Genomic DNA, 16,645 nt, shown 5'->3' with positions numbered 1-16,645 from the left:
CTTGAAAATTATCCCCATGTGCCATTCCATCATCCCCGCCATGCATTGATGCTAATGATAGATATGCTGTCTACCTAGAGGTGGCAGTAGTATTTTCACAGCGTGATTTCCTTGGTGTCCCGTAGCAGCTGTGTCAGGCAGCCACTATCTTCGCAAGAATGTCTCTTGAAAATGAGCTCTTCAGGTTTCCACCACAATCAAAATCCCAGAGGAGTAAATACAGTCAAGCTAATTTCTTTGGCCAAAGACATGAAAGCTGAAAGGGTTGACTTGGTACAACTTTCTTACTGAACCCAAGTTAAGCGGAAGTGCGCTTAAGTCTAACAATAAAAAAAATGTATGGAAAAGGAAGAGACTGAGAAAAGCTGAAAGCAAAGTAGTGACAGAACAGATCACCACTTCAGAAGAGAATAACAGCTTTTCCATTTCATCTGTGCCTGGTCTCACTTCTACATCTAAGGAGCTCTTTACATCCTTTAGTAAGACTGGTGCCCTAGTACGAAGGGATGTACAGCTGAACCTGAGATAGATTCCTTTATATCTTCTCCCCTGGTCTGTGCTCCCTGGAATATCATGCTGTTCTGCAGCTGCTGTGCAGCATCTTAATTTTTCAGGTTCCCCTCAGAAGTAATTGCAGAAAAACACTTTCTTGGCTTTCAGGTTTGAATGAAGTACAAATTCCTAAAGGTAATATAGTTCTATCCGACTTGGTGCACAAAAATGAGGTATGTATATAAGCTCTGATCTAAAATATCAAGCAAAACTGACCTGTGTTCTATTTTTGCCATACTTTACCATTGTATTTTTGGGGTAACTTCAACTGCTTTTTATCAGTAGCATTTACAAATTTGACAAGTACATTTATAATAGTTTTGTAGGAAACATTTTTCTTTCCCAATTCACATATCGTACTGTAAGATTTTAGGTAGTGACAGCACATCTAGAGCAATGGCCCTAGAAGGAAAAAAAAAGTATGGACAATGCATGAAGTTACCCATGAGCTGTGTTTCAGTAGTATCTGTACCTTTAACTGCTTCAGTTTCTGGGGTCTGAATTGAGAGCTCAGTATGTCTGAAAATGCAGACAGCTTACTTCGGGAAGTAAGTGGCTGCAGTGGCTCAAACGGTACCAAACTGGTTAGCTATTTTGTGGAGGAGTTGTGGTGTATGCAACATATATTTCTGTTCTTTAAAAATATATGTTCTTGGCATGTACCTTTACCTGTGCATACAGCACTCTTGCTGTCTGAGATTAACTTCAAGTGTTTACAGATTGATCCTCACCCTTACAGGGTAAGCTCTACAAATAATCAAATGAGTTCTTCCTGTATAATATTTCATGTGGGATAAGGATTAAATTACCACGACACATCACAAGCCTGAATGCTTTTCTTGACAGTCTTCTGTGCTGTTCTAGAATTCTCAAACAAAACAGCCTTGGGTGTAGGACTGTTACGTAATGGGAACAAGTTTACCTCACTCTGCAGGAGGACTTTACAGTCCTTGGTTTATCCATCTTATTTACTGAGCTTTATCATTTCTGTGGGCCTTCTGGCACTTTGCTGCCTTTCTGCATATATCATTTCTGCAATTGGGCATCTTGACTGTTTCCCAGAAAACATTTTTACGTTGTCCATTTCATTAAAAAGGAGGTTTATTTTCTCATTGACTCCAAAAGAAGGCAGAACTAATCAGCTGTGGACTTTTAGCTCACTGATCAATATCATCTGTAAATTGTATTGGAAGGTTAATTCCTTGTTTTGGCGCCAAAGAACTATAGAAATAACGCAGGTCAAGGACAAAGACGTATCCTGTGCAAGCAGACAGACTCAAGCCTGTGAGCAGACTCAGTCTGTGAGCAGAAGGTTGACACTTGGATCTTTGTAACCAGCTTTGACCTGACAAATAGCAACAAGCCTCTCTGAACTGGGTCAGAGAGAGTGAAGGGTCAAAACATTAATGTTCTGCTGGAGCAACGTATTTTCGGTACTATTGAACCTGCAGTCATCCTTTCCTGCTCCTGCTCTGAACTAATATGCCCAGAAAAGTTACATGAAATATCTCTGAGCAGATCCTGAATAAAACACAAGAATGTAAAACAATATAGAATCACTCCTGATACAACCATGAGCAAATCTTTAGTTTTGTTTCTGCAGATAAAAAAAAAATTCTATTATGTCAGAAGAGATGAAATGTGCAGCATCTCTGTCTCTCTTGGAAATCAGATGTGTCTAAAACATTAGCTCTTTGGCCTCAGATCTCACAGCTAGTGGCCCTAGTGATTAAATGACTCTGTGGCTGACTACAACCTGCTGGACGGTGCCCTCTACGTACAAGTGGAGTGGTCTCACAGTGAGCTGTGAAGTGCTGAGACAAAAGGCTCACCCTAATGCAAACACCGGAGCCCCACCACCGCTCCCTCCTCCTCCCTCAGCCAACACACGCGGCAGCTGTAGAACACATTCTTCCGATTCTTTTTGTCCATCCACCTCGTAGTGTCAGCCTCCTTACTGTCTGGTCCGCAAGTGTGAAGGAACTCGTATTGCTCCATGTCCAGGTCGTGGTGCCTCCTGGACGAGAGGAGCCGTTGGACTGGCTGCACTGGGCTGAAAGTGTGTGGGATGGCGGCAGTGCAAGTGAACCTGGCTCTCCTGCAGGATGACCCACTTCACTGCGCTGTGTGGAAGTGAGTTATGGAGGTAACCGAAAGGGTTCCTATGTCTTGCTGCTTTCATAAAGCACCTTCCGGAAGCTCGTTTATATTCTTGGCTTGTGCCTCTTTCACATTTCTTAGCAGAAATCTAAGCCAGAAAATACCCTGCACCAATAAAAGGTTGCAACGTAACTCTCAGGTATGTGCTTTTGCTTCAGGTCCTCAGGGTTGGATGATTTACAGCAGAGGAAGGAGTAGAACTGGGCGACTTCAGCAAACCTGTGAGAAATCCAAGTTTCTTTGTGCTGTGGAATTGCCCATGAAACACTATTTAAGAAACCAGTGCTGGGAAGGAGATACAGCAGTGCTGATGGGGACAAGAGGAAACCAGGACAGAAGGGTACGGATATGAGCTCAGGGGGCAGGTGATGGTTGCATGAGTAGGACTACAATGCGGCCTCCACACAACGAGCAGCATGGGGAGAACTGAGTGGAAGTGTACTTCTGTTTTCTGGCCCTGTGGGAACTTCCTGATGACTCAGGGCTGGTTTGGAGCTGCGGGGTGTGGGTGGCTCTGGGACCTGAAGGCCTGCTGAACGGGGATGATCTGCGATGGCAGCTAGCACAGCCTCTGGGTGGCCAGATGGAGCCTGGCAGCTGCTCTGCAGCCCTTCCTCTCATGGTAAATGCATCTTCCTGTTTGCATATGCTCACTTGAGACCAGCTGAGAGGGTTTTATGCATTTGTTGACTTTTATGCTATTTGCATGAACACATGCTTGCCTGCGACGTGCTATGACTAATGGCCAAGGTATGTGATGTTCATAACCGGGTGTTTGCACAGTGACTGTGGCACAGAGCATGCAGAAAGGAGGCCTTGTTTGGGTGCTGGAGGTACCGGATCCACACCTCAGGCCCTACACCATCATGGGCCACTTTGTGATGCTGCACCAAACCAGTGCCACAGATTGGTGTGTGCATAGGCAGACATGGACCTGACTGGGGTACAGATGTATGAGACTTGTGTTTACAGAGAAATACGTGCTCGCAGCAGTGTCTGGGGTGCTTTCAGCCCTCTCTGCCAGCAGGCGTGGGAACAAGGCTCTGCAAACACCTGTGGGAGTAGAACATAAATAAAAAGTGTTCAGGCGTGCTGCTGGCTGATGTGCACACTCAGGTGCTCCATACAGCAAATCAGTGCTGTAGCTGGGGTGCTCGAACACAGCTTGTCATTTCTGTCATCAGCTACTTTTAAATGAGAAATAATTAATGTCCACATAATGGTTTAGTTCACAATTTCTAGTTATTTGTTTGGCAAATACCTTTATTGCCAGGGCCCTGTTAGCTGCTTAACAATCAATCAAACAACTGTTTCTGCTCTGTTATTTTAAGAAATGCTTTTAAATATGCTACCCACTTGCAGTCACAAGCCACAAATATTTCCTTTAAAGGCTTGAATTGGAGATGCACTTTAAGTTTCCTTTCCAAACTGGAGCTAATGTTTTAAATGCACTTACGTTCCTTCATTTCCTAATGAGTTGCTCTCTGTTGCTGTATGAAGCTGGCTGTTTAAGCACACTTGAGTCTTACTGCAGCTGGGAACTGAAGTTTTCTACCTAAATCAGGAAGGTTTATTTTCCCTTCTTTTTCTTCCCTCCCTTCCTCCCTCCCTCCCTTCCATCCTTCCTTCCTTTTTTCCTTCCTTTCTTCCTCCTCACCACTTTTCTCTTTTGCTCTTTTTTTTTTCCACAGGGTTCACAGCTAAAAAGATGGAGTTATCTGAATCTCTGGCAACAGCTTTGTTTCCTTGCTTGATTGCTAGATCAACATCTGGCTCCATTCAAGTCAGATAAGTCCCACATTTTGTGCCCTACTAAAACTGGACTAGCTCCTGAACTGCCCCTACTTCCCATCACATCAGTCAATAGGAGACTATAAGCTTAATTCTAAAGAAAGGGATTTATTTTGTGCAAGGTCAGCTAACACATTGTTTGCTTAGATGACAGTTCCCCCAATTATGGTTCTGCAAGTAGGCATATTGCAGTTGGCTATCCTTTACCTGGAATAAAACCAGTTGGATTCATAGCCGTGACAGTACCTCGGGATTAAAATGATGTCCTGCAGTTTAAGCATCTGTGTTCTGAGGAGGGGTGTGGGAGCAGATATTCTAAATGAGAAAAGATTAACAAGCAATATCTCCTCTGTAATCAGCTTTGGAAACAACAATAATAAATCTCACTTGCTTGATTATTTGAAAGGCCCTGGTAAATATTTGAATAAAATAAAATGATGCATGTATAAACAAACAAAAAAGCAAGAGTTCATTTGACCTTGTCTTCAAGAAGTGATAGGAGCTAAGCTCTTCCTCCTGTGCCTCTTTGCCTTTGATTGACCCAGTTTCCATCTGCTTACCATATTTTTGCTGTACGCCCCCTGACACAAATAATGTCATGCTGACAGGGCCAAATTTGGATTTTGTGGAGCTTTGTCCGCTTGACCTGACTGGGGCCTTGTCAGTGCTATCTGCTTTGTCAGATGTTGGGCTACTTAACACTGTTTCCCTGGTTTCAGATGCCTGTTGCCTGAAGACTGAGTCTCCTTAAAAATCCAAACACACTGGGAAAACCAATTTTCATCTTATTTGTTGTCTTTATACCCAGAAACAAGTTCTGAGAGTCTCCGATGCACAAGAGCTCTGATACTGCAGTTGCCACTTTGTTTCTTTTGCAAATGGAGGCAAAAGCTTCATTCCCACTTTGTAGGAGAAACACTTAAAATTGCCCAGTCAGTACTTAGTCCCATCTGATTACACCAAAGCTGAGTCTGCAAGGACAAAAATCAAATTTTTCCTTGACTTACTGGACTAGTCCATTCTATGCATTGAGTAATTTTCTAACAGTGTGTAGAAGTCATGTTGAAAGAAGACATGGAATACTTGTCAATTAAGAGCAAAATGTACTAAATATTGTGTGTATGCAAGAAAACAGGACAATTTCAAACATTTTTCTGAAAGCTTTACATAATTCAAATAAAGGCAATATTGTTCTATTGTTATATTATTGAGGATCAATGTGTTAATTAAGAAAAATACTTTTGTTTTCAAAAATATTGATGGAAAACGAGGCTGTGGTATGCAAACACAAACTCATATTTGTGTGTCATTTAGAGTTACTTCATCATACTCTCACCAGCTGTGAAACAAAAATGCAAGGTTAATGTGGGAATTGGAGCAACATCAGCACCAGAACAAAATGGCTGATAAAAAGAATACCATGACAAACACAATATTCAATAGCTCTAATTTAGCTGCCAAATCACTCTCTATCTGCCCTGGACCAGGAAATGGAAGGAAGGAAAATCTGGCTCAAGGCAGCAGCAGTATGCTGGATGTAAACGCTCTGTGCTTGGAGATGGATTCTGGGTCAATTACTGGATTCTTGGTCTCAGCATTTTTCAAAATCACTAGAACAATTTTCCCACCGTTTGGTTATGAAGTAGCTCACAGCCAAAATAGAACGAGGGATCTCTGAAAGAGGTATATCAACCTTACGGCACACCTTGTCCAACCGTCAATCATGGAAGAAATTTAAATTTGGGCATGATTTTATTATGAAATCCTTTGAATGGTTTTACAACTCTATTTGGGCAATTTTGTTCACGTTGAATAATTTCAGCCTGTTTTCTTGCTGAAGATAATTACTTTCTCTTCCTGTGTTAAAAAACCGGCAGCCATGCACGCACTAAGAGCACCTTTCATTATTAGTACATAGACTAAACTGCTGTTCAAAGCTAAGTACTTTCCACTAAACACTTGAATCTCATGTCCAGTAGCGCTTGGCCATTGACATAAAACACAGCAAATGCTCTGGATATAAACTAAAGAAGCTGAAATGAACTCCCCCTGAAACAGCATTTACTAGATCTGGCCATAGTATACATATTTCTCTGTGTGGGCAGGAGGGAGGGTCAGACACTTGGTCTGTCTTTCTGCTTGACTGCATATTTTGACTAAGCTTGATACAGAAATCATCCTCAATACAGTAACTTAGATTCTGATTCAAAAGCTAAAGTTAAATTTTATGCCTTCACAAATGTGCTTAAGGTTGGCAAACCTGTACACTTTCCAGAAACAAAAGCCTGTAAAACAGCCTTCAAATTATTATTAAAAACAATAAAACAGTCCATTGAGAATTCATTTTTGTTTGCAGCTGAGGTTGCTTTTGAAATCATTTACAAAGCTGTGGTTAAAGTCCTACTAGGCAAGTTATAGAGCTCTGCACTATTAAATGCCCTTATTTTAAACTGGGTTAGTATGTCCTTCGGGGCAATGCCACAATAGTTACGGTAGTGCCAAAAAATCACACGCTTGCAGAATATTTGCTTGGAAGTAAGGAGTGCATTGAAAGCCAGTGTCAGCGGTTTCGAGAGACTGTCTCCAGCAATCCCGTGATTCCAGGCAGTGGGAAGCACACCTGGACAAGTTTCCAGAGGCATAATGCAGGCAGCATTATGAAGGGGGTGGGAAGGACTTAACTTCACACGGCCGCACAGTTCAAAAAGTGCTTAACGCTTGCTTTTTTTTAATTATTTATTTTTATTTTTTAAAGGGTTTAATTTTGTTGTGTGAACAGGCAATCGGATGCCTCATAGGAAGGGCTTTTTTCCTTTTAGTGCAATGACATGGCACAGCAGTTCCCAGGCTGTAATATGTTGATTAGGGCTGCAAAGCAAACTGCAATCAGGTGATAGCTGAACTGGTTTGAAAGTAAAAAAATCAGAGGAGGGATCCTTTTATAATGCATAGCTACGGAAGCTGGTATAACCAGGTGCCTGCATTTCAAGTGCAGTGTGTACTGGGAATGATCCGAGACTGCTGATAAATTTGAGGCAGCAGTGAAGGCGATGTGTTGGTGTTTCCCTGCCTGGCTGTACAGTGCTGAGCGCTGCGTGTTCCAAATAACAGAACATTCTACAGAGAGTTAACTTGTTCCTTAATCACCATGAGGGCTGTGGTTGTGCGCCTGGATCCCAGCTCAAGCATTTGCAGCTGCTCCGACGTGTACTTGCTTTGTGCCCTTGGAAGCCAGCCACCCCCTCCCCAAAGAGCAGCCCTTGTTTTTTTCACTTTCCATGCTTTCCTTGCGCTTGGACTCTGAGGGGAAAATTTCACTGCAGTTTAAGAAAAATCACTACATTTGACTTGAGATACCTTTTCCAGTTTAGAGAACACATTCTGCGACAAAAGCACTTTAACATCAGCAAAATCTGCTGGTATTCCGCATATGAGTGTATGCATTTCTGCATGTGCATGTGTTACTTCAAGAAAGTATACTGCACTCTAGAAAACTGAAAGGTCATTTGAAGCATGTCTTCATGTTAGCAGCACTCGTTTTGTTTTTTAACTGAGGAATACAAATGTTTAAGAATATATACTGGAAAGCAAACATGACTCCAGCCAGCCTTCTTTCTGTAATAAAGTGAGAGCTATTTCCATCTCTGCCATGAAACATGCCTGTGCTTGTGTGCAGCTGGTTGACATTTGTGCTTATCTATGCTGTTGTCATTTTTGATTGTTGGATTAAACTTTGGAAAAGGCAGGGGAGCGTGTTTTTGTGTGTCATTTATATAGGTCATGAATTATTTCCTTTACGTAGTGAATGTAAGAGAGGGAAAATAACATTTTTTTATGTTTTAGTATATACTGAATGAATGTCTAAATTGTTGTATAATTGTCCAGAATCATATATACTCTGCAAAATAATATGTTATGGAAACAATCATAGAAGTACTAGAATCATTAAGGGTGGAAAAGACCACTAAGATCACCCAGTCCAACGATCAGCCCATCCCCACCATACCCACTGACCATGTCCTCAGTGCCACATCCACACGGTTCTGAAACACCTCCAGGGACAGTGACTCCACCATCTCCCTGGGCAGCCTGTGCCAGTGCCTCAACACTCTTTCAGAGAAGAAACTTTTCCCGATATCCAACTTGAACCTCCCCTGGTGTAACTTAAGGCCATTACCTCTCATCCTATCATAGTTGCCCGGGAGAACAGGCTGACCTCACCTCGCCACAGCCTCCTTTCAGGTCATTGTAGAGAGCAATGAATGATGCCTCCCTTGAGACTCCTCCAACTCTTTGTTTTTTAATGAAATAGACCATTCTTTTACTCTGGTATCACTTAACTTCGGGTGAAAAAGAAGAAAAAAATAACCTATGTAAATAAGGAGGTAACTTGCTCTATGTTCTTACATTTTGGGTATGGGTATGTGGGTGTCTTAAAGCATTTCAATATTTGGGCATCTGTGTGTTGCATGCAGTGTCATACACCCTGGGTAGCACTGTGAAGCACCTCCACAAAGTTCAGACAGGAAGTAAGTAACTCATGTTCTTAAACAAATTTCCAAACAAGCACTCTGACATTCACGAAGCCTGCATTGTTTTGCATGAGAATGTATGCATACACATTTTATCTGTGTGCATACACATTTTATCTAAGACCATCAAGCCGGAGTGCTGACAACACCAAGGGTAAAGAAAGCACAGGTGTATTTTTGTTTCTGAGGACTAGACTGAGGAAAGACTTTGATTAAATCTGGCTTGGCTGGGAGAACACCTACAGCCACACTTCTGAAGACTTCGTTAACATTGAGCTAGTTGAGTTGCAGTGCATGTAAGGAGTTCAGGATTTAGATGTGCGTGCAAGCATGCACAACCTCAATATGACACAAAACTGACAGCCAAATCCACAATGGTTAGAATAGCTAACACCTACCATTTCCTTTAGGTCTCTGGTAGCAACTTTTTTTTTTTTTTTTTTGTGAGCAGAGTGAAAATAGCATCCTCCTAAGGCTTCAGTGAATATGATATTGTTCTCTACTTCCTTCTGCGAGCAACTGCATTATATGAATGAGTTATAAATTGTTAATTTACTTTGTGCAACGCATGCAGTTATACAGGTTTTCCTGTGTTTCATCACAGAGGTGGTTTCTTTACAGAATATGTCTTATCTGCAGCTGAAGCTGTTGTCTGCAGCCCTGACAATGTGCTTTCAGCTGTTCCGAGACAGGAGGTCTTGCTGAAATAAGATACAATTGTATTCGTAGTGTATTCCTAGAGCATCCCCTCAGCAGAAGCATACTGCAGCTATTCAGATTTGGGGATAGAGTTTTTTTTGCCTGGATTAGCCGTGCTCATGACACCTGTGCACATTAGTTTCTGAATAAATACAACTGCATGTTCTGAGAATGGAATGATTAAAGACAGGGACTTAACGCTAATGCAGCCCCATCAGTCATACAAGCGGCTGTACTAGGGTGCTCTGATGACACAAGATCTGTCCCAGGGCAGAGCTGCAGATGAGACTATAGATCAGCTCATCAGTCATGTTAAGGGAGCTATCATATATGGCAGCTTTTAAACTTCCTTTCTCTGTACAGTATGATGGTGGGAGCTTAGTTTTTGTGTTACTTTGCAATCTGGAATGTTGCCCCAGGAGGATGGTTTCTTACCTGCACTGAGTCAGTGGGAAGGATCAGTCCTACATCAAACTGTCTCCTTCTGACCCTGTGATGTAGGGACCACACAACACAGCGGTGCACAAGTATCAGCATGAGGGCTCTTCTCCCAAAGTTTACATCTGTGAGATGAACTCTGTTCCCTCATGACACACACGGTGTAAACACTACTTTCTGACTTTCAACACTTTCTCAGTGTTTTCTCCAGAAGCTCCACTGAGATCTGAAGTTGGAAGCACAAGGGGGGGGTGAAGTTCTGTGTTATACCATAGGTAAACATGGGGCCAGAGAGGAGAGTAAGTATTTCTACTTCCCTTCCCTAGCATTTTCATGGTGTTCCTCGCAGACTGCCAGCCCCCCAGTACCAGGCTGACAGTGCTGGTAAATAAATAGGTACTGAAAAGGTAAGTGCTCTCCCTCCTCCAGCAAACATCTGCTCTTTTTGCTGCCTGAGGTGCCGCATGGGCAACGTGCTGGTAAGAAACTCCTTCCTCCTCCATCTGGCTCCAGCTCTTCCCTCCCTGCTCAAATACCCCTGTGGCTCAGAAACAATAGCTGGTCTAACAATAAACTTTCACTGTTTGTAATTCAAACGATTTCAAAGGCTACTTCACGACAATAAAACAATTTGAAGAAGCTTTTGAGGCTTTAAAGATAGTCTTACCTTTCCAGCAGCGTGTAGTTCTGTTCTCCTAATTGCCTTGCTCCCTGCCGTTATTGAGGGACAAATGGTCATGGCAGGGCTATGAGCCAGTACCTGCTGCCTCACCTAAAAGCACCTCTTCTCTGGGATTACGGCAGTTGTACATGTAATGACAGTGACAGAGCAGTGATGGGTGCTTGGATCAAGCTTGGGCTGGCTTCTCATTATTTTGAGTAGTGCCATCCCTGCTCACTTTGGAGAGGTCTGGATGTTTTAAAGCTTAAACGAAAGGCTGACTGCCTGATCTTAAATGTGTGTGGATTTGGAGTGAGTTAGTTTCTCATGCACACTGTTGCTGTCGTTCCAGCTCTTTAGTGTGTGAACCGTCTTCTCAGAAACCATGGGTGCATTTGTTAGAGGTTACACGTTCTCACCCAAAGTCACTAGCCACGTCTGGAGAATGTAATAAAATTCTGCAATAGTTTTCTTATCAGAAGGAAAACAACTCAGAATATACTACAGATATCTGATAACTACCCTTTAAAACTGGGATACGGTTTAAATGTTCACAGTACCATTGGCATTAATATATCACGCTTTCTCTCCGCTTCTCAACTAAATACAGTTAATAATAAAAATAAGATATTAATAAAGATCAGCTGTGAAACAACTTAATATTAATAATGTTTTTAATACCAGATTATGATTATGCATTAATAAAAAAGAAATTATTTCATATTTGATTAACATCTTGCACCAACATGTTTTAAACCAGAGTGTAATAAATTAAAAAAAAAATCTCCTGCTTTTTAGACTCTGTCATTTGACATCTTGTGCTTTTTTGTGTTCCTAAAGAAAAAAGGCTACGTATATGCTTAGTGAGCAAAAGGATAAGATAATTATGGCTTTTATTTCCAAGCAAGGAAATGTATGTGTGTATGTAAAATGCAGAAGAGATGAACTCATGGAAAGAAGCTCTATTTTTATTAATGTTTTGTCACACATTTTTTTTTGTCACACTTTGTTTGCTGCATCTAGCCAGTTCTACTGTCGACTCTAAAAACGAGAGAAAAAAGAATGTCTGAATTAAGGGTTGGTCCTTGCTTTCCCAGATAGTGTGATCCGCTTCTGATCTCTGTACCATCTACTTTTTACATTGGATCCCAAAATTGTTGGGAGTTTAAACATCTATTACAGGCCGTAAGCACGTTCTCCCTTCATTCTGTGCACAGTATGCATAGGCATAATTGTATATAAAGTTCTCCTTATGTGGAAAATCGTTGCTTTTTTTTTTTTTTAATTGGTGTGTAAAGCTGCTGTGTCAAAGCAGCCATGCCCTTTTACAAGGCTTCCCAGGAGCACTGTCAATAGCTCACAGTTCCATGCCATATGTTCTTCTCATTTGCCCATAGACAGACACCCTACAGTGGTCAGTGCACTACAAATGCCTAAATAAATTAGGCAAATATAGAATCGAGCATACATTAAAGCAGCCACAGGCGATACAATATGTTAATGGAATAACTGCACAGTACAGTGACCATGAAAAACAAGATTAATGAAGTCAGGCAGCGTGGACGTCCCAAGGAGTAGCAGCGAAATCCAAGGGGCAGCTTCTTCACTAGAGGTGAATTATTCCCCATAAAATGTTCCGGTATGAGAAATTCACATAAACTACTACTCAATGGCCATGAGACATTGATTTCCTAAGGAGATTCTTCCAAAATAGGATGCTGGGCATTTGCACATATAGTGGAGGGAGAAAGTTCCTCCTCACTTTGCCCTTATTTTGAGACACACTGTGACTTAGGAATTCCTGGGAGAAGAGGACAAGCAGACCGGCTTGCCACTGTCTCTTTGCATTCAAATCTTTTCACAGTTCCTTGCTGGGAACTTCCTTAACCCCTTGCCTAAAGCAGCACTCAATAGCTGCAAGCAAGAGCAGACAGAGCTATGCTGTTTTAAAAATGCCTGTTGTGAGAGAGGATCTGCATGTAGATACTTGAGCTACAGCTGCTACCTGACTTCTCCTATTAGGAGGTGAGAACCTGGGGCCTCATTCCAGTCTAGTCATCCTGACTGTGTATAGCCAGCACGGCCCATGCTTCTCTTTTTGGTTGCTTTTGTCATATTGATGCTTCTGCCTTAACAACATGCCTGAGAAAAACACAGATCCTCAAATACACGCTGCAATGTATTTAAGTATCTTTGCTTTATCACTTCTTGAGGGGTCTTCCTCAGATATAGCTATTTACATGGGTTTTGGGGAAAGTGATTTTCAAAACATATTTTTCTATGTATTTTTTAATTTTATTTCCCTCTGGGTCAGAATATGATTCTGAGTTCTTTATTTGGTAATATAGGAAAGTGAGTAAAGTGTGTCAGTGTAAATGTTTTTTTTTTCACTTTTTTTTTCTTTAGATTCACTGAAACATCTTTCTCCTTTCCCATTTCCTGCTTGTCTGTTTATTTGTTTGTTTGTTCATGTATTTATTTAAGGCTCAACATCTGGCCCATGATATTTCCCGTTGACTGCATTAATGATTCTAAGGCTAAGTCTCATTTTCTTTAAAGTAACACATTTGTCAGTCAATGCTTTGATGACAGGAAAAAACAGAAGTGGTTGGCTCTTTACATGACCTCTCACAAGTCCTCAAAATGTGTCTGAAATCCTTAGAGTGTGATCTCAAATTCCATCTAAATCAATCCATTTTTTGTGCTTTTGTTTCCCCCCTAGGCTCCAAATGGAGCCAAAACAGATACCATTGATCTCTTTAGATCACAGAAGACCATTTAGAAAATATGAATGCTTCTTTGCATCTCAAGTGCTTAAATCCAGTGGCCTATTTTAAATCAAAGATTGAAGAAAGTGAGTGAGTAATTCATCCATAGTTTTGTCATCTAATAGGCAAACTAACCTACTTCAGAAGGGGAAATGTAACAAAACAGCTACTGCATTGTTTATATGCCATTAATTTTTTTGGCAGTTACATTATCAGGAGCAATAGTATCTGACTCTTGCTAGCTCTTTGCTTTAGCTTAGGGCCTTAATTGAATTAAAGGGTATGAACATGAAAGAAGTTTCAAGGCTCCCCTGTGTGTAACTTCTTCATGCTAAAATGGTGAACAATTAAAGGAATAAGGTCTTTTTTTTTTTCCTTTTCACAATTCCCAGTTGCATTTATTTGAAAAAGATAAGGCAACTCTGTTATCCTCTGGATGATAAAATCGGGGTTGATTTTGCCATACAAGTCAAGCAGGTCATTGCCTAGGGAAAAACATAGGAAGAATTGAATCTTTTATAATTATATTGGGGATTTCTGAGGCAGAGCAAAGGGAATCATGTTTGTCAAGGCAGCAGAGCCTTAAATTCAGCTCTGGGCAGACATGCAATTAGAACGGCTTGTTCATGATCACTTTCTGTCCCCTGAAACAAGTTAAAACAGATAGCTGAGCACCTGTATAAAAAGAAGTGGCATTTTACAAAAACAGGATATTCTATCCATTATATAGGGATAAACTGCAATGCTTTTATTTGACCTTTTGCTTTTGCTTAAGGCTTATGTTGGTGCTTTACACACAAATTTTAGTCCCGTTTTCTAATGAGATGGCACACTTAGAGGCACTGAAGCCCTTAAACAGATGACCTCCTAACCATGCAGCCTGGTCCACCCTAGTGCAGTTTTTGGAGTTTAAAGAAGCCATGCTCGGGGAAGGAATTGCAGTTGTTGCAATCCGCTCTCACAGAGAGCGACACAGTATATTTAAAGCAGGCTTTAAAAAACAGTTTGGAAAAACAGGTCATAGGGTTCATGTTTGTCCTGTCATCAGGCCAACTGTTGGGCCTCAGATGAGAGATACAGAGCTGTGACTTTAATCTATAGAGGGTAGCCCTAATCACCGATATATTTAGACACACATTATCAGCTGCCGGGTGGACCTGATTGCTGTTAAGAGCCCAGGCCCTCTGTTGTGGCAGCACTCTGCCTGGTACTGCTACCAGAAGCAAAAACACTCTGAGGTGATTGATGTACAACTGACCTGGTCCTGGGGCTTTCCATGGCGGCCCCACACTGTGAGCTCCCTTGCAGGGACACCTCTCCTTGTGCTTATGGTGCTTAAGTAGCCAGTTACCCATCATCATTCCTTCTCAGGAAGCCCTGAATCCCAGTGGTCTCTGGGATTAAATTTCCCCCAGTCCCAAATGGATCAGGCTTTCACAAGACAGAGGGATTACCTTGGCTGAACTGACTGCAGTCCACTTCTGACTGGAGAGCACCATGGGGAGCATGCTAACAAGGACAGAGTTTCACAAGAGGGTTCTTTGGAAATGAACCTCCCTGTTGTCACCACTTGGCAATGCATTAGTTCCCATCACAGCGTGGTCCTGAGGGCTTGAATGAGATTTCTTCTGGCTGCAGCAGAACCGAGGGACAAAGCCCATGAGAGCACCTAACGTTCTCCATCCACTAATACATGTATAGCCCATGGGGCCAGACTAGAGGTGGCCCAAAGGAAACACTGAGAAGCTGTGCAGTGTAGTTGTTGGGTCCTCAGCATCAAATGTTTACTTTGGAAATTTTCTTCTCCTGGCCAGAGCATAGCCATGGCCACAGCATGGGAAAGTTGCTGTTACCTTTAACTTGTGAGGTTATGCTTAAAAAAGCTTTGATTTTGTAGGCAGAGTAGGGAGGGGATTTATTTAGGCCAGAGCCAGTGCTCCAATCAGTCCAAAAACTCAGCTATTAATTACTTCTCTATTGACTGGTCCAGTGTATCTTTAAAAATCTTCTAGTCATATTTTATTTCTATGTATTTCCATAGAAATACCAGCCACTCCACACTGGAGAAGAATAGGGCAAAAATATTCAGCTAACCTTCTTTTTCAAAAATGGCTATGCTAAGTGGAGGTAAAATCAACCACCCATCTTTTGTGAACTCTGGGATGTATGAACGATATACCTAAATACGTCTGAAATGCTCCACTACTTTCAGTTGTACATTATCTTTGCTTCCTGTCTGGGTAAGTTGGAGCATTACCAATTTATTTGATTTTTTTCTAATGGACGTCCCCAACTCTCTTCAAATTACTGCTTGTGCATATGAAACTCAAAGTAGAAATGGATTTATTCCACTTGCGGAGTAGGACTCTACTTGTCTCCCCAGTATAATACTAAAACTTCAAATTCTATTAACTGAAAACATTTTCAGAATTCTTTAGAATTAAACTCTCTGCTTTGTGAGTAATTCCTTAAAGAAAGTGTTCATTGTACTGTGTTTTATCAGTGCTGTGACCCATGTTATCTACTTGTTTTTAAATTTTAACATTTGTTGGTTTTTATAACCAAATATTCTGTTTATTCTTTAGCTATTTTTGGCATCATTTAAAAAAATGGTTTTTGTTCTTTTTGTATTGATAGAGGGATTTGACTAATTTGAATTAGCAAAGGTATTATACTCACTGCTGTTTGTGTTGCTTGATTTGCAAGGAAGAAAGTCAATTCAACCAACCTAGAAATAAAAATAATTGCTTTGCGTTCTTGAGGCCTTTGTGCCTAAATCTCTTCAAAGTAAACATTCAGTATTTTAATAATTTTAATAGCTCTTAAATCCATTTCTCATTACCTCTCCTTAGGGGTGGCCAAAGTTTCCCAGTCCCGAGACTTCTTAGCACTACATGCTAAAGGGCCAATAATAAGGTACAGTTCCTGAAGAGCAACTTTTAGACTCTGTCTCTCCACAATGCCAGATCTCATACTCTTCTACTGGCAAGAAGGAATTCACCTACTTCCCAACATTTTAATGGTTTGTCAGTTAAAACTGAAAT

The 16,645-nt window shown here is 41.3% G+C and overlaps 1 long non-coding RNA gene across 3 annotated transcripts; it reads right to left on the bottom strand.

Annotated features, from left to right (window-relative positions):
- Window positions 2,451–11,481, bottom strand: LOC110392223. 3 transcript variants are annotated; one of them, XR_002434278.1, is made up of 3 exons: window positions 10,840–11,481; window positions 4,711–4,818; window positions 2,451–3,765 (listed from the first exon to the last, which is right to left on the bottom strand). It is a non-coding gene; the product is annotated as an uncharacterized LOC110392223 (long non-coding RNA). The 3 variants fall into 3 exon arrangements; XR_002434284.1 differs by lacking the exon at window positions 4,711–4,818; XR_002434274.1 differs by lacking the exon at window positions 10,840–11,481 and having other exon boundaries at window positions 4,711–8,574.

This window comes from Numida meleagris, chromosome 1 (assembly GCF_002078875.1).
Source record: "Numida meleagris isolate 19003 breed g44 Domestic line chromosome 1, NumMel1.0, whole genome shotgun sequence".
NCBI lineage: Eukaryota > Metazoa > Chordata > Aves > Galliformes > Numididae > Numida > Numida meleagris.
Note: the sequence above shows the minus strand (reverse complement) of the source record. Positions and strands in the feature narration are given on the sequence as shown.